At 38.5% G+C, this 19,304-nt stretch overlaps 1 protein-coding gene and 1 long non-coding RNA gene across 5 annotated transcripts in view; one reads left to right on the top strand and one right to left on the bottom strand.

The window, feature by feature from the left end:
• Nucleotides 1-19,304, top strand: part of EFEMP1 (EGF containing fibulin extracellular matrix protein 1) — a 69,221-nt gene that overhangs the window by 24,823 nt on the left and 25,094 nt on the right. The gene's annotated exons all lie outside the window — the stretch shown is intronic.
• The window catches only part of LOC309815244, a 209,443-nt gene continuing 192,043 nt past the window's right edge, over nt 1,905-19,304 (bottom strand). Inside the window, exon 4 of the long non-coding RNA XR_014295824.1 lies at nt 1,905-9,493. This is a non-coding gene — a long non-coding RNA (uncharacterized lncRNA). The remainder of the gene's footprint in view (nt 9,494-19,304) is intronic.

Below are 19,304 nucleotides of genomic sequence, written 5' to 3'. Positions count from 1 at the left end.
TTTGTGTTTAAATATGTTTACATCTTTTGCCTCAAAATTCTGGGAGACGTGCTAAATATAACCTAAGGTTACAATAAATAAGTTGTGTAAGGCCTAAAAATTCAGAGGCCATAAAATCCAACATGAATTTTCTTCTGTTCTGAGAAGCAGTTAGCATGATAAGGGGCAGAATAGTGATTTGTTTTTTGACAGGGAGGCAGTAATGAAGTAGAATAGCACTCTAAGGGAAAGGGAAAAGAGAAAGGATATATGAGCAAAAGTAGAAAACCACCGTGAGGGTGAAAACCAAGAAATTGAACAACTAATAAAAACAGATGGTGACATGTAGGGAGCGCCACCAGCCACATCCAATCTCCCCAAAAGAATATTCTGATGGCCCGATTGTGACTTAACCAGAGGGAAAGAATAGAGAAAAGGCTAATGCAGCTGTTAAAAGAAATAACCAAAATCCAAAGCAAAGGGTTTTTTTTTTCTCCTTAAAGAAAATGGGAATGGACCAAATGTTCTTAAATTGCTTTTTAAAGTACATAATACAGCTCTGTATAGAGAACAGTACATTTTCTCCTAGGTTCACTCTCCCCCAGAATTAGCTTCCAGATTTTCTCAGGTGTCTCTGATGCCAATAATAAAAACCTCTGTGGGCCTGTTGAGTGGGTAGTAGGATAAATGGGTGCCTCAGCAGCCAGGTAGAAGCCAGCCTCTGACCTCGGGCCTGGAGCATCCCCGGGAGGCTGGGCTAATTCATGAAGCAGGCAGTGAGAGCTGGGGCAGCCCTCGGGGGGCTCCCGGTCAGATCTGGTTCCCTTTACCATGATGTACAGAGGAGAAAAAAAAAGCATTATGCTCATAAGATTCCCTCATATTCAGCCATCCATTTACTAGTACATTCTCTTGACATAAGTAGCCTCACTAAATTCCTCTTTCCTCATCACTGACTCTAAAATGACAGTTTAAGGATTATCCTTTCTGCCACTTACCGTGAAACACAGCTCCAGATCAGTTTGTTGTAGATTTCTGAGCTTAACCACATAGCTCGCAACTGAGTGGATAATCAATCATTCTATGACTAAATCCATCTGGAACAAATTTGAAGCAGTGGCCATGTAGGTTTCTTTTGAAAAAAAAAAAAATTAAACTGAAACCAGAGTTGATCTTTTCAAAGGTTCAGAAAAAAAAAACCATATACAACTTAGCAATGACTTTTCCCCCCAGAACTCATGCATGTTCTATTAGTAAGACTTGTTTTGCCCTGGACCCATTTTGCATTTCATTTAATCTGTGAAAGAAGTGGTCCTCAAATGCTTTGGAGGAGAGTCCACTTCCCTGAGAATGAGGTCATGATCCCTCCTTGGATAGAAGGAAAGGGGGACATTGTGTGGACAGGTTGTCACCATAACTTCATGCTGATCTTAAATCCCTAAACACACAGGACTCAACAGAGTCCTGTGGAACTAAAAGAGCCCATTTCTGGCTATTCTTGCTGGACCCACTACTTTTTTGCCCTGTAGACATTAAAGGAAAATTTAAGTATCAAGAGCCTTGGCTTTTAAGAATTCTACCATTCTTTTCCTCAGTAGACTCCAAATTGTTTGTATAAATTTAGGATATATTTTTCCATGTATACCCTGAAATCTGTACCATTCACAAATTCATATGTTCAATTTTCAGTCACTTTTTCATCAATTCGTGTATCAATGCATTCAGTTAATGTGTTCAAACTGTACTAGATGCCTAGACACACCACCTTTTTTTTTAACATCTTTATTGAAGTATTATTGCTTTACAATGGTGTATTAGTTTCTGCCCTATAACAAAGTGAATCAGCTATACATATACATATATCCCCATACCTCCTCCCTCTTGCGTCTCCCTCCCTCCCTCCCTATCACAAGGCACCAAGCTGATCTCCCTGTGCTATGCAGCTACTTCCCACTAGCTACATATCTTACATTTGGTAGTGTATATATGTCCGTGCCACTCTCTCACTTCGTCCCAGCTTACCCTTCCCACTCTCCGTATCCTCAAGTCCATTCTCTATGTCTGCATGTTTATTCCTGTCCTGTCCCTAGGATCTTCAGAACCTTTTTTTTTTTTTCAGATTCCACAAATATGTGTTAGCATATGGTATTCATTTTTCTCTTTCTGACTTACTTCACTCTGTATGACAGACTCTAGGTCCATCCACCTCGCTACAAATAACTCATACAAATAACTCAATTTCATTTATTTTTATGGCTGAGTAATATTCCATTGTGTATACGTGCACATCTTCTTTATCCATTCATCTGTCGATGGACTCTTAGTTGCTTCCATGCCCTGGCTATTGTAAATAGAGCTGCAATGAACATTGTGGTACATGATTCTTTTTGAATTATGGTTTTCTCAGGGTATATGCCCAGTAGTGGGATTGCTGGGTCATATGGTAGTTCTATTTTTAATTTTTTAAGGAATCTCCATGCTGTTCTCCATAGTGGCTGTAACAGTTTACATTCCCACCAACAGTGCAAAAGGGTTAACTTTTCTCCACACCCTCTCCAGCATTTATTGTATGTAGATTTTTTTTTTTTTTTTTGCGGTATGTGGGCCTCTAACTGTTGTGGCCTCTCCTGTTGTGGAGCACAGGCTCTGGACATGCAGGCTCAGGGGCCATGGCTCATGGGCCCAGCCGCTCCACGGCATGTGAGATCCTCCTGGAACGGGGCACAAACCCGTGTCCCCTGCATCAGCAGGCGGACTCTCAACCACTGCGCCACCAGGGAAGCCCTGTTTGTAGATTTTTTGATGATGGCCATTCTAAATGGTGTGAAGTGATACCTCACTGTAGTTTTGATTTGCATTTCTCCAATGATTAGTGATGTTGAGCATCCTTTAATGTGTTTGTTAGCAATCTTTACATCTTCTTTGGAGAAATGTCTATTTAAGTCTTCTGCCCATTTTTGGGTTGTGTTATTTGTTTCTTTGATATTGAGCTGCATGAGCTGCTTGTAAATTTTGGAGATTAATCCTTTGTCACTTGCTTTGTTTGCAAATATTTTCTCCCATTCTGAGGGTTGTGTTTTCATCGTCTTTATGGTTTCGTTTGCTGTACAAGAGCTTTTAAGTTTCATTAGATCCCATTTGTTTATTTTTGTTTTTATTTCCATTTCTCTAGGAGGTGGGTCAAAAAGGATCTTGCTGTGATATATGTCATACAGTGTTCTGCCTATGTTTTCCTCTTAAGAGTTGTATAGTGTCTGGCCTTATTTTTAGGTCTTTAATCCATTTTGAGTTTATTTTTGTGTATGGTGTTAGGGAGTGTTCTCATTTCATTCATCCATGTGTAGCTGTCCAGTTTTCTAGCACCACTTATTGAAGAGGCTGTCTTTTCTCCATTGTATACTCTTGCCTCCTTTATCAAAGATAAGGTGACCATAAGTGTGTGGGTTTATCTCTGGGCTTTCTATCCTGTTCCATTGATCTATATTTTTGTTTTTGTGCCAGTACCATACCGTCTTGATTACTGTACCTTTGTAGTATACTCTGAAGTCAGGGAGCCTGATCCCTCCAGCTCCGTTTTTCTTTCTCAAGATTGCTTTAGCTATTCAGGGTCTTTTGTGTTTCCATACAAATTGTGAAATTTTTTGTTCTAGTTCAGTGAAAAATGCCATTGGTAGTTTGATACGGATTGCACTGAACATGTAGATTGCTTTGGGTAGTATAGTCATTCTCACAATGTTGATTCTTCCTAGCCAAGAACATGGTATATCTCTCCATCTGTTTGTATCATCTTTAATTTCTTTCATCAGTGTCATATAGTTTTCTGCATACAGGTCTTTTGTCTCCTTAGGTAGGCTTATTCCTAGGTATTTTATTCTTTTTGTTGCAATGGTAAATGGGAGTGTTTCCTTAATTTCTCTTTTAGGTTTTTAATCATTAGTGTATAGGAATGCAAGAGATTTCTGTGCATTAATTTTGTGTCCTGCTACTTTCCCAAATTCATTGATTAGCTCTAGTAGTTTTCTGGTAGCATCTCTAGGATTCTCTGTGTAGAGTATCATGTCATCTGCAAACAGTGACAGTTTTATTTCTTCTTTTCTGATTTCGATTCCTTTTATTTCTTTTTCTTCTCTGATTGCTGTGGCTAAAACTTCCAAAACTATGTTGAATAATAGTGGTGAGAGTGGACAACCTTGTCTTGTTACTGATCTTAGAGGAAATGGTTTCAGTTTTGCACCATTAACAACGATGTTGGCTGTGGGTTTGTCATATATGGTCTTTATTAGGTTGAGGTAAGTTCCCTCTATATGTACATTCTGGAGAGTTTTTATCAACAATGGGTGTTGAATTTTGTCGAAAGCTTTTTCTGCATCTATTGAGATGATCATGTGGTTTTTATCCTTCAATTTGTTAATATGGTGTATCACATTGATTGATTTGCATATATTGAAGAATCCTTGCATTCCGGTGATAAACCCCACTTGATTATGGTGTATGATCCTTTTAATGTGCTGCTGGATTCTGTTTGCTAGTATTTTGTTGAGGATTTTTGCATCCATGATCATCAGTCATATTGGCCTGTAGTTTTCTTTTTTAGTGACATCTTTGTCTAGTTTTGGTATCAGGGTGATGGTGGCCTCGTAGAATGAGTTTGGGAGTTGTCCTCCCTCTGCTATATTTTGGAAGAGTTTGAGAAGGATAGGTATTAGCTCTTCTCTAAATGTTTGATAGAATTCGCCTGTGAAGCCATCTGGTCCTGGGCTTTTGTTTGTTGGAAGATTTTTAATCACAGTCTCAATTTCAGTACTTGTGATTGGTCTGTTTATACTTTCTATGTCTTCCTGGTTCAGTCTCAGAAGGTTGTGCTTTTCTAAGAATTTGTCCATTTCTCCTAGGTTGTCCATTTTATTGGCGTATAGTTGCTTGTAGTAATCTCTCATGATCCTTTGTATTTCTGCAGTGTCAGTTGTAACTTCTCCTTTTTCATTTCTAATTCTATTGATCTGACTCTTCTTTTTTTTCTTGATGAGTCTGGCTAATGGTTTATCTTCTCAACGAACTACCTTTTAGTTTTATTGATCTTTGTTATTGTTTCCTTCATTTCTTTTTCATTTATTTCTGATCTGATCTTTGTGATTTCTTTCCTTCTGCTAACTTTGTGGGTTTTTTGTTCTTCTTTCTCTAATTGCTTTAGGTGTACAGTTAGGCTGTTTATTTGAGATGTTTCTTGAGGTAGGATTATATTGCTATAAACTTCAGTCTTAGAACTGCTTTTGCTGCATCCCATAGGTTTTGAGTCACCGTGTTTTCATTGTCATTTGTTTCTAGGTATTTTTTGATTTCATCTTTGATTTCTTCAGTGATCTCTTGGTTATTTAGTAGTGTATTTTTAGCCTCCATGTGTTTGTATTTTTTACAGATTTTTTTCCTGTAATTGATATTTAGTCTCATAGTGTTGTAGTCAGAAAATATACTTGATATGATTTCAATTTTCTTAAATTTACCAAGGCTTGTTTTATGACCCAAGATATGATCTATTCTGGAGAATGTTCTATGAACACTTGAGAAGAAAGTGTATTCTGTTGTTTTTGGATGGAATGTCCTTTAAATATCAATTAAGTCCATCTTGTTTAATGTATCATTTAAAGCTTGTGTTTCCTTACTTATTTTCATTTTGGATGATCAGTCCATTGGTGAAAGTGGGGTGTTAAAGTCCCATACTATGATTGTGTTACTGTCGATTTCCCCTTTTATGGCTGTTAGCATTTGCCTTATGTATTGAGGTGCTCCTATGTTGGGTGCATAAATATTTACAGTTGTTATATCTTCTTGGATTGATCCCTTGATCATTATGTAGTGTCCTTCTTTGTCCTTGTAATAGTCTTTATTTTAAAGTCTATTTTGTCTGATATGAGAATTGCTACTCCAGCTTTCTTTTGATTTCCATTTGCATGGAATATCTTTTTCCATCCCCTCACTTTCAGTCTGTATGTGTCCCTAGGTCTGAAGTGGGTCTCTTGTAGACAGCATATGTATGGGTCTTGTTTTTGTATCCATTCAGCCAGTCTATGTCTTTTGGTTGGAGCATTTAATCCATTTACATTTAAGGTAGTTAACGATATGTATGTTCCTATTACCATTTTCTTAATTGTTTGGGGTTTGTTATTGTAAGTCTTTTCCTTCTCTTGTATTTCCTTCCTAGAGAAGTTCCTTTAGCATTTGTTGTAAAGCTGGTTTGTTGCTGCTGAATTCTCTTAGCGTTTGCTGTCTGTAAAGGTTTTAATTTCTCCGTTTAATCTGAATGAGATCCTTGCTGGGTAGAGTAATCTTGGTTGTAGGTTTTTCCCTTTCATCTCTTTAAATATGTCCTGCCACTCCCTTCTGGCTTGCAGAGTTTCTTCTGAAAGATCCGCTGTTAGTCTTATGGGGATTCACTTGTATGTTATTTGTTCTTTTTCCCTTGGTGCTTTTTTTTCTTTGTATTTAATTTTTGATAGTTTTACTAATATGTGTCTTGGCATGTTTCTCCTTGGATTTATCCTGTATGGGACTCTCTGCGCCTCTGGGACTTCATTGATTATTTCCTTTCCCATATTAGGGAAGTTTTCAACTATAATCTCTTCAAATATTTGCTCAGTCCCTTTCTTTTTCTCTTCTTCTTCTGGGACCCCTATAAATCAAATGTTGGTGCGTTTAATGTTGTCCCAGAGGTCTCTAAGACTGTCCTCAATTCTTTTCATTCTTTTGTCTTTATTCTACTCTGTCATAGTTATTTCCACTGTTTTATCTTCCAGGTCACTTACCTGTTCTTTGCCTCAGTTATTCTGTTATTGATTCCATCTAGAGAATTTTAAATTTCAGTTATTGTGTTGTTCATCATTGTTTGTTTGCTCTTTAGTTCTTCTAGGTCCTTGCTAAATGTTTCTTGTATTTTCTCCATTCTATTTCCAAGATTTTGGATCATCTTTACTATCATTACTCTGAATTCTTTTTCAGGTAGACTGCCTATTTCCTCTTCATTTGCTTGGTCTGGTGGGTTTTTACCTTGCTCCTTCATCTGCTGTGTGTTTCACTGTCTTTTCTTTTTCCTTAACTTACTGTGTTTGAGGTCTCCTTTTTGCAGGCTCCATGTTCGTAGTTCCCGTTGTTTTTGGTGTCTGCCCCCAGTGGCTAAGTTTAGTTCAGTGGATTGTGTAGGCTTCCTAGTGGAGGGGCATGGTGCCTGTGTTCTGTTGGATGAGGCTGGGTCTTGTCTTTCTGGTGGGCAGGACCGTATCCAGTGGTGTGTTTTGGGGTGTCTGTGACCTTATTATGATTTTAGGCAGTCTCTCTGCTAATGGGTGGCATTGTGTTCCTGTATTGCTAGTTCTTTGGCATAGGGTGTCCAGCACTGTAGCTTTGCTGGTCGTTGAGTGGAGCTGGATCTTAACGTTGAGATGGAGATCTCTGGGAGAGCTTTTGCCATTTGATATTATGTGGAGCCAGGAGGTCTGTTGTAGACCAAGGTCCTGAACTCAGCTCTCCCACCTAAGAGGCACAGGCCTGACCCCTGGCCAGAGCCCCAAGACCTTATCAACCACATGGCTCAGAAGAAAAGGGAGGAAAAAAGAAAGAAAGAAAATATAAAATAAAACAAAATAAAGTTATTAAAATAAAAAAATTTAAATTATTAAAATATTTAAAAAGTAATAGAACAAGAAAGAAAGAAGAGAGCAACCATACCAAAAAACAAATCCACCAATGATAACAAGCAGTAAAAACTATACTAAAAAAAAAAAAAACAGACCAAGAAAACGGACAGACAGAACCCTAGGACAAACGGTTAAAGCAAAGCTATACAGAGAAAGTCACACAATGAAGCATGCACATACACACTCACATAAAGAGAAAAAGGAAAATATATATGTATGTCTATATATTAAAAAAAAGGAAGAGAGTAACCAAATCAATAAACAAATCTACCAATCATAATAAACTCTAAATACTAAACTAAGATAAACATAAAACCAGAAACAAATGTTAGATGCAGCAAGCAAACCCCAAGTCTACAGTTTCTCCCAAGTCCACCGCCCCAGTTTTGGGATGATTCATTGTCTATTCAGGTATTCAACAGTTGCTGGGCACATCACGTTGATTGTGGAGATTTAATCCGCTGCTCCTGAGGCTGCTGGGAAAAATTTCCTTTCTCTTCTTTGTTCGCACAGCTCTGGGTTTTAGGTTTGGATTTGGCCCTGCCTCTGCGTGCAGGTCACCTGAGGGTGTCTGTTCTTTGCTCAGACCAGACAGGGTTAAAGGAGCAGCTGATTCGGGGGCTCTGGCTCACTCAGGCCGGGGGGAGGAAGGGGTACGGATGCCGGGTGAGCCAGCAGCGGCAGAGGCCCGTGCAACGTTGCAATAGCCTGAGGCGCACTGTGTGTTCTCTCGGGGAAGTTGTCCCTGGATCACGGGACCCTGGCAGTGGTGGGCTGCACAGGCTCCCGGGAGGGGAGGTGTGGATAGTGACCTGTGCTTGCACACAGGCTTCTTGGTGGCTGCAGCAGCAGCCTTAGCATTTCATGCCCATCTCTGGGGTCCGCGCTGATAGCCACAGCTTGCGCCCATCTCTGGAGCTCATTTAGGCAGTGCTCCGAATCCCTTCTCCTCATGCACCCCGAAACAATGGTCTCTTGCCTCTTAGGCAGGCCCAAACCTTTTCCCAGACTACCTCCCGGCTAGCCGTGGCACACTAGCCCCTTGAGGCTGTGTTCCCACAGCCAACCCCAGTCCTCTCCCTGGGATCTGACCTCCGAAGCCCCGAGCCTCAGCTCTCAGCCCCCGCCCACCCCGGCGGGTGAGCAGACAAGCCTCTCAGGCTGGTGAGTGCTGGTCGGCACCGATCCTCTGTGTGGGAATCTCTTCGCTTTGCCCTCCACACCCCTGTGGCTGCTCTCTCCTCCGTGGCTCTGAAGCTCCCCCCCTCCGCCATCCCCGTGTCTGCCCGCAAAGGGGCTTCCTAGTGTGTGGAAACTTTCCCTCCTTCACAGCTCCCTCCCAGAGGTGCAGGTCCCATCCCTATTCTTTTCTTTTTTTTTTTTTTACGGTACGTGGGCCTCTCACTGCTGTGGCCTCTCCCGTCGCGGAGCACAGGCTCCGGATGTGCAGGCTCAGCGGCCATGGCTCACGGGCCCAGCCGCTCCACGGCATGTAGGATCTTCCCGGACCAGGGCACAAACCCGTGTCCCCTGCATCGGCAGGCGGACTCTCAACCACTGTGCCACCAGGGAAACCCCCATCCCTATTCTTTTATCTCTGTTTTTTCTTTTTTCTTTTGTCCTGCCCAGGTACTTGGGGAGTTCCTTGCCTTTTGGGAAGTCTGAGGTCTTCTGCCAGCATTCAGTAGGTGTTCTGTAGGAGCTGTTCCACATGTAGATGTATTTCTGATGTATTTGTGGGGAGGAAGGTGATCTCCACATCTTACTCCTCCACCATCTTGAAGGTCTCCCCACACCACCTTTCTTACAAGGACTTTTCAGTCTATCTGAAGGGGTTAGATAAGGTTAGATTTTTAGAAATTAAATGATACATAGATAGAGAGAACAGATTGGTGGTTGCCAGAGGTGGGGGGTGGGGGGTGGGCAAAATGAGTGAAGGGAATCAAAGGTACAAACTCTCAGTTATAAAATAAATAAGTCATGGGGATATAGCATACAGCATGGCAACTACAGTTACTAACACTGTAGTGTATATTTGAAAGTTGCTAAGAGAGTAGACCTTAAAAGTTCTCATCACAAGAAAAAAAATTCTGTAACAATGTATGGTGATGAACATTAACTAGATGTATTGTGGTGATCATTTCACAATATCCACAAATATCAAATTGTTAGGTTGTATGCCTGAAACTAATATGATGTTGTATGTCAATTATATGTCAATTTAAAAAAGAAAAGAAAAGTAACCAACACAAATAATTCAGCTCAACAATTCAAGTCAACAAAACACTCATTGAGGGCCTCAGTCCCCATGTAGTCAATGGTAGTTACGGTTACCAAGAAGCACTGGAGGGGTCCAAAGGAGGGATTGGTTGCTGCAACCAAAGGCCAGTTAGGGCTTTGTGGAGGGAGCAGATGTGATATGGGTCATGAAGGATGAACTGGATGTTAATAAACCTGAGAAGAGAAAGGCAGGCTTTGCTGGGTGGACACCCTGTATACAGAGTAATGGGTTTGGGGTGAGGGAAAGAGGGACTACTATAGGGGAAGCAGGAAACAGGATAGGAAGGTCATTGGAGGAACTTTATGTAGAACCCTCAATTCTTGTTAAGCCATTTAGATTGAGTACTGTCAAAATTAGTGAAAGATTTTGAGCAAGGAGTGACCTAATAAGAATGCTACCTCCAGATAGTCATAGGATAAGGAGGAAAAATAAGCATACATATATTGTTAAATGTATTAATAAATCAACCTAATAGGGTGGGGGAATGGGACAGAGAGGGCATATGTCAGTCTGATTGACTGAAAATTGAGTAAGTTTCTCAAGAAAGAATGGTACTAACTTTCAAGTTAGTACATATAGTAATGATGCTAATAAGAGGTATTAAAACGTAGTTTAATCCATAAAGAGTATTTTCAGAATCATAATAATTTAATACTTTGTTTAAAACTATTTCTAACAGACACATTCATTATTTTTGTATGCAAGTGCTTCTCCTGAGTCAAATGATGATTCTAAACAAGTTCCACTCCAAGTAGGGTCCACAGTTTATGATATTGTTTAGCAATACATTTATTCATAGGTATTACAAAGGTAAATATCAAACTTGTAAATTAATAACATTTTGGTGTAATTTCATCTTCTGCACCCACTGAAATAACCAGTTAAGAGCTAGGTAAGCCCTTAAATGATCTTCTGGACAATCATCCTTTCTGCTTCGTGCCCACATCCATTAAACAGTAGAACGTTTGTTAGTCATAACGTATGACCGAAGGAATATGGAGCAAGTCTCTAACCATAAACTGTGTCTAAACATAGACCTTTAACAGTTTCTCTTATTTTAACATGTTTAAGTCTGTGATACTGCAATATGCAATGAATACAACCTAAGCAGAGTCGTGCCTTAGTTAAAATAAGGTTTTGCAATTACAGAAAATTATGGCAAGAGGCAATTATCCATAGGCCCACTCTCCCCTGTGAGTCTCCTACCATCCACTTTGCGAATAAGCATGAACTAAGGGAGAAATCTGATTATAAATAGAGGAGAGCAACAAGTTCTCCTGATATGTCTAGGGGAAATGCATTTTCCAGTTAAAAATTATCTTTGTTTAAAAACAAGAATTTGAGGGCTTCCCTGGTGGCGCAGTGGTTGAGAGTCCGCCTGCCAATGCAGGAGACACGGGTTCGTGCCCCGGTCCGGGAAGATCCCACATGCCGCAGAGCGGCTGGGCCCGTAAGCCATGGCCGCTGAGCCTGCACATCCGGAGCCTGTGCTCCGCAACAGGAGAGGCCACAACAGTGAGAGGCCCGCGTACCGCAAAATAATAAATAAAAAATAAAAATTAAAAAAATAAGAATTTGAATGGAATACAAAAAGGGGAACAGCAGTTTTGGAGTGGGGGTGAGGCTAGACTGCTAAGCTAATAAAGCAAGAACTTAAGAACATAAGAATATATAGTTTAGCCTATGTAATAATCCAAAGGAATTTTAACTAGACTTAGAGATCACTTCACTAAGTCTTGATACTGTTTGGTTTGGGGGGGGCATTGTTTTGTTTTGTCTTTGCTTTTGTTTTTTTGAAGACCTACCCAGAGCAAGAACTGTGCAAAGGCAAAACACCTGGTTTGTTGATTTATTGATCTATTTAAGTGTCCATTCTGGAACACTTCATAAACAATAGTCAGGCCTATACTTTTCTTCTCAAGAGTGGGGTCTGCTGGAGATGATGTGTTAGTTGTCTAGATTTGCTTTTTAATTTTATGTTGGATTTGGGAATAATAAGATGGGGGGAGATATTTTAACAATTGCTCTGTTACTTACAGTTTGGGAGATAGCACAAGACCACAGAGGTATCCTGTAGCTGGATCCCTAAACATAATTTCAAAGTGTGAGATTATTCAACAAGCCTGAGTAGAGTAACTATTGTGTGCAAAGCACAGTAGGTGTTGAGAATACAAAGATGAAAGCTTATGGTGCCTGCCCACAAAGAGCTCACAGTCTGAGCAAGTAGACAGTAACAGCAATGTGAAATTTTGAGTCCCGTTTCAGAAACTTCCCAGAGAAGGTACTACCAGGCGTCAGTCTTGGGAAGTTGTGGGAATTAGTCCTTAATGAACTGGGGGAAGGAAAGGAGGGAAAGAGAAAGAGTGTTCTAAGCAGAAGGAACAGTATTTGCTAAGGTCGTTAAGTAGAATACAGAAGAAACAAGTGTTCTATACAATTCAGCGAGCAATACAAGATGACAGGTTAAAGTCAAATCATGAAGGGCCTTGCATGTCATGTTAAAAAGTTTGGATATCATCCTGAAGATAGTGGGAAGTGGCATAATCAGCTTTGCTTACAGAAGAGGTAAACACATCATTTGCTTTTAAAACTTATTTCTGAGTTCTAAATTTGTTAACCCAATAAGATAATTTTATTGTAGTTAATTAGGACTGGTTTTATTCTTCATTTATACCAGTGCTACAAAGGCAAATTAAATATGAATTTCATTATAAAAATAGCATAGTTCTGTTTTTAAGTTTAAATCTTTATCAAACATAACACAGTGGGGAAAATACCTTAGCTCAAGGAAAAGCTCATATAAAGTCAAAACCAGCCTTAAAATTCCACTCAGCATGTAGTCATTGTTCCAGGCCATTACAATTTTATCCACACAGAATATAACTGTATACTCTTAAAGGATTTTTACTACTTGAGATTTGTTCCATCTTAAAATTTGTACTAAAACTTACTGGAAAACTAGTTTGAAAATAAAATTGTAACTCAGCCTTTGCAGAAGCTACGAGAGGTTCTACACATTTCCCTTATTTGGCATAGCATCCCCTAGTCTTGTAAAAAAATTGTTGTAGTGACAATATAATTGTAGAAATACTATGGAAGCACTGAATGTTATTTATCTTAAGTGTTTTGACACTTTATAATATAATAGTGCTAGAATTTACACATCAAATCTAATGGAGAGCTCAACTGGTACCTTTAACAAATTGAGGCTATAAAATTATATAGGTCACTGATGTATGCCTAGGGATATTCAGCTGCTGGTTTCCTAGTGGAGAATGCCAGAATTCAGTGGTCGGAGAAAAACTTGTTTAGGACCCTAAGCCACACAGAGTGCCAGAGGCACCCCTTCATCCTTAAGGTGAGTCTAGTTAAGGAGAAGAGGGGTGGGGGGATAGCTGTCCAAGACCTCTCCAAGGCAGTTGACTTTCCACAGATAGCAAGTGTGCTGCTCTTCCTCTTCGTTAGCAAGGATAATCTGTAGATACAGCAGTCCCAGAGGTCAGTTGGACAAGCTGCTTTCTGCAGTCATCTTACACTGGCCAAAGGAACCCGGGAAAAGAAACTTAAAGAAGGTGGATGTGAGCTGGACCTAGAAGGGGAATCTATCCTGTTAAGGTAGAAGGGTTGGAGAGAGGCTTACAGTCAAAGGCAGACAAGTGGCAACATATGTTTGCACTTGGCAGTATATTGCCTGGCTGATATGGAGGGCCATACAAGATGGCACTGATGAAAGGACTAGTTTTTAGATGAAACTACCTGTTATATTGCAGTGAGGTTTATCCAATTATACAGGACCTTCTGCATTTTACTGACATCTATGTGAGTAGTCACAGGATTAGGTGGCTGGTGTTGGGGTTCTGGGGGCCTGTATAGCAGCCCACCTTCCTGAGGAGATGAAGATGGTGGGGACAGCCTGCTGAGCTCCTGAGGGGTGCACTGGAGAGTCACAGCACTGGGCTAGGGAAACAGCACTCACAAACCATTGCTGAAGCAGCAGTGCCCAAGGCCTGCACACCAGTAGGAGATGGTCCTCACACTACCCTGGATGTGGCAGCAGTCAGAATTCTCAAGGTAAAAGAATGGTCTGCCCAGTTGAGGTGAAATTGAGAAAGGGCAAATGCAAAAGCAAATACTGAAATAGGAAGAAGGAATCAGAAATGCAGGACAGAAAAAGGTGGGGTAATAAGACAACAGAGAAGGAAGTCAGCCTTGTCACCTGCTAATTTGTCACACTGACACCATAAGCATAGTGTTTTTCCTCAGGTTTTAAATTCTTTAATTTTTCCTATTAATTTTCTGTTTTACCTTTAATATGGGAATAAGAATCTATCATATATACATATATAATTTTTGTAAGGCCATAATGAAAGCATTTGGAGGTCATTTGGTTTCCAAAGAAACCAAAATTAATTTTCCAAAGAAAATTTTTCTAATATGCCATGAGTTTTTACTATATTACTAGCATAGCTTTTAACAAACAAAAATTGGCTCCAGATCAAATCCTCCTGTGTGATATGATTGAATGGCTGCTTCATCAACTACAAATGATATAGATCACTATTATGTTTAGTGGAGACTCCTCAGACCTGCTCATTTGACTCATTTACATGCAGTTTTTCCCACTACGTTTGAAAATATTCCCCACCTGTTCTCTAGTTCTGATTTATAATTTCATCACTGTCTTGAAAGACAATGACCATAATATCCTTGACATAGTCAATATAATAAATAAAAATTGCTTCTGAAATTTACATTTTCACAGCTTTTTCATAGCTAGAACTTGTACACACAGAAGTTCTCAGAGTTACACATAAGTTCTAATTAGAGCTCTAGTTAAAGCTATGTTTGCTAAGTAGTCTTCATAAGCATTAACATTCCATTTCTGTGGCTGGGTCCTATTGCCACCAACTGTCCTTTCATATCACAAAATATTATAAAATGCAAAAGATTCTAGATTCTTTTTGTTTTGCCAGATTACATTTGTGTGAATGTTTGCAATTTCCCTAATAAGAAATAACTTTAAGAAAGAAAGGCTGATTTTGCCTGTTCTTGCATCCATTCATCTGGAATATGCAAAAGCAAGGGAAGTCATTTGATGCTATGGTTGTTCCTCCTGATTGGATTTCAGTGTCACATTCAAAATACAACACTGAGCAAAGAAACCAAGATAGGATGTATAATTACATGCAAGGACATAGAAAACTATATTAAAAAGCCCTGCCTTTCTGCAGTTTTCTTGCTTCCTTCCACTTGTCTATAACAGAAGTACCACCCTTACATATAGCAAATTCACAGTTTTGTTAAATACAATTTATTGAGCCCTAGTGCCAACCAGGTACCATTTGGGGTGTGTATTACTTCAGTTACTCCTCACAAGAACATTAAGAAATGCATATTATCCCTACTTGACAGACATGGCAGTGAGACTTGGAAAGGTTAAGTGACTTTCTCCCGACACATACCAAAAACACAGTGTTGCTTGGGTTTGAACTGAGGCTTACTTGACTCTAAAACTCATGATCTTACCCACTCTTCTGTCTCAATCGTATTTCATATCTTTCTGTCAGGGAGTTGTATAAGAAAAAAATTTATTCTGTGGTTCTCAGACTTTCTAAAAAGGTCAAGTCTTCCCGTAAACTCTAATTCTTGGTATAATAAACCCTTGGTATAATAAGGCTAGAAAAAAAGCTAGCACAAGCAACTAAAGAAGGAAACAACCTCAAATAAAATAATTTAGAACTTAAAAATACTATGCAGTGAGAAAATAGTATGGTTGTTCTAATTCTGAAAGCCATGGAAAGAGACCTGTAGTTGAAGGTCACTGACAGGACCTCCTTACCCCTACCTGGCAGCTTCACAGTCATCCATATTGACCACATATGTGCCTGAAGCCAAAGGTTTTCATTTAAAGGTTTCCACGAACAAATTATTACATTTCTAGGGAGAAATAATTCTAGGCTAATTTTAAAATTAACAATATGAATTGCTCAATTTTTCCATTTTCTTCTAAAATGAAAACTTGGAATATGATGGACTCTACGGATGTGCTCCACTCAGTAACCATTTTAAGTATATATAACAGATCTAAGAACATAGACTTTTTAAAAAATCTGTTTATTCATGCCAAGAAATTCTCTTAAAGACTGCCTTAGTTTGGCATCTACCTTTAACACATCAACTACATAACTGGCACACGTCCATCTCCCTTTGTACTCTACAGACAGAAATCATGTATGGGGCATGTTTCCCCACAAGATTTTTTTCAGAGTTTATGCTGCCAAACAAGCATTAAGCTACTCTAAATTCCGGGCAAGTATGTAACTTTACAGGTACACAGTACTGCACTAAAACATTGAAGAGAACTTTCTATTCATCCCACTCTGCTAACAGAGCCATTCAATCCTGTTCAGAAAGATGAGTCCATTTTAACCCCTCCTTTGATTCTACAGATTAGGAGGAGGGAGAAGTTACTGCTGAAAAATGAAAAAGAAGGGAAGAAGAAACGGTCATGGCCCCCAAGAAGCAAGAGCATGTTTTTCAGGTTTCCCAGGTTCCAACATTCTGTGTTAGAGAGGGCAGAAGAGATGAGAGCTGGAAAATGAATCCTTTTCACAACAGCCTTCAGGATTTCAGCAAAGTGAGCTTTAATTTCAGATTTTTTAAACTGAAAGAGATTTCAGAGAATATACAGTCCAAATGTATTTTTGCTTGTAATAGAACTGTAAGGTAAAATGCCCCAAACTCATTTAAAAGCCCAAAGACTATTTTATATGCTAGCTTGAGAATTCTTTAGCATCAAAACTCACCAGGTCATAGTTTTAGGAAACAGTATTTTCTTTTGTCCCCTATTGCCTTTAGGTACTCCTCAAACTAATACTCAGGAGTTATTTGAATGCTATTTCTTCACATCACTGAAAGTGTTTTAACACAGGGGCTGGGAGATATCCCACAGCCTATGTACATCAAACACAATTTATCAGCAAATTAAATTCAAGAATGCATGATAATTCATGAATAATTTGAGGGAAATGGTAACTATAGTATCAATTTGGAACAAAACCAAAAAGTCAAATCTCCCTTGGTTTAATGGCATATGAAACACTTGGGCACAAGCTGATAGTTGCTTGCATTTAACATTTTGAACACCAAATAATCTTATGCCTTAATATGATGAAGCCTGCAGAGTCCCCCTTCCTGAAAAATTCTTAATACTTACAAGGAATAATAAGTCTAGGATTTCTTAACTACCTCCTTGCTCAAGGAAGAGAGAGAGAATAAATAACCACTTAGGATGAGATCTTTCCTTGCTATGCTTTATCATAGAGTGAGTTTTTCATATGTTAGAGGAAAAATTATAAAAGTATAAAAGTAAGCATCACAATATATATTGTATATATACAAAGATATATGTATGTACACCATATGTCAAAGGGAGAAAGTATAGATATTCAATTTTGTTGAATCCTCACAACTTTCTATATTGGGGTGGATGCAGCATCTATTTTTCAATGTTTTTTAATTAAGTTTTCAAACTTGAAGTTGAAGGTATGACACAGATTCAGAAACTGTTAATATTCTGCCATATTTGCATGCCGTGCTTTAGCACCATCTTTAAACACAGGTAACTGGTCAAATCCCCCCCCCCACTACTGAGATTCACGTTGCACCATTTGCATATTTCCAATGATAGGAACCTCATTATCTCCTAATATATTAAAATGTCCAATGACCACAACATTTTTTTCTTTCACTGAACTAAAATCTGCCTTTCTTAGATTTTTATCTGCTTATTCTAGCTCTGCTCTTTGGAAAGACATGGTCAAGATCTTTTCCTTCTTCTCTAAACAGCTTATCAAAATCCTCAAGTCCACTCTCACAACAGATACAAATCTCATCTTATAAGTTGAGTACAGTCAGCGGGGTGGGGGGAAAGATAGGATGATGTAAAGAGAGGAGGGACTATAGGCCTTCTTAAGGGTTGGCCTTTTTCCCCACAGGTTTTGATACATAACATTTTCATTTTCATTCAGTTTGAAATAGTCCTAAATTTCAATTTTGTTATCTTCTTTAAATCATGAGTTCTTTTGAAGTGTATTTCTTCCTTTCCAAAAGAGAGGGATTTTTTAGTTTTGTCATCGTCGTTGTTGCTGTTTCTATCTTATTTGCATTGTAATTAGAGAACAAAATCTGTATATTGCAATTTTTGAAGTTTATTTAGACTTGTCTTAAGACCAGAATATAGTCATTTTATTTTAATATTTCCTCAATACTTGAAAAGGTTATGTGTTCTGTACAGTGTTCTGTGTATGTAAGTTCAAAGTTTTTAATCATGTTATTCATATTTTCTATTCATTTCTGAAAATGTATGTTTATTCTTTTAGTTATGGGAGAGATATGTTAAAATCTCTTACTGTGTTTATTCATTTTTCCCTTTAGTTTTATCCATTTTTGCTTTATCTATATTGAGGCTATGTGATTAAATGAGGTTAAATTTAGAATTTCTACATTTTCCTGGTGAACTAAACTTTTATCATTACATAGTACTACATTTTATTCTTTGTAATCTTTTTTCCCTTAAAGTCAACTTTAATATTGCAAAGCCAACTTTCTTTTGGTTAGTGTTTGCATAGCATATTTTCCATCTTTTTTCTTTAATCTACCTGTGTCCTTATATTTAAATCATTTCTCTTGAAGCAGCGTATTTGGGTTTTGGTTTCGTAATCAACCTGAGAATTTTTAGTTTTTATAAGAGCATTTAATTCACTTACCTTTAACGTAACTATTGATATGTTTAGGTTTAAATTACCATTTTACGATTTGCCTTTTTTTTTCATTCTGCACATTTTAGTTTCTTTTTCTTTCCTTTCTTGCTTTCTGTCTAAAATGACGTACTGTTTTGTACTATTCCATTCTCCCCTGTACTAGATTTGCAGTTTTATACTCTTTGCTATTCTTTTAGTGTTTCCCTAGGGAATACTTTAACATGTACCCTTGACTTATCAAATTCCAAAATAAATTGGTAGTTTTACCTCTTCCCAGACTATAGAAGGACCTTAAAGAACTTAAACTCCATTTACCTTCCTGCCAACCCATGTGCTTTATTCCCATGTATTTTAATTCTAATTTTTTATAAATCACAAAAGACCTTACTATTTTTGTTTTATATAGTTGGTGTTCATTAAGATTTACCCACATATTTATCCTTTCATTGCTTTTCATTTTGCTGGAATTTTGAATCAGAAAGAGACAAGAAAAAGGAATTTAGTACAAATTTGATGAGTCACACCCCTCACTCCCTTCATACTACCTATCCATTTGGAATTCAGAAAAATAGAAGGGTCCTGAGGCATATGGGG

This window comes from Mesoplodon mirus, assembly GCF_964341445.2.
Source record: "Mesoplodon mirus genome assembly, chromosome: 14".
NCBI lineage: Eukaryota > Metazoa > Chordata > Mammalia > Artiodactyla > Ziphiidae > Mesoplodon > Mesoplodon mirus.
The sequence above is the reverse complement of the archived record's forward strand: the minus strand, read 5'-3'. Positions and strand labels throughout refer to the sequence as shown.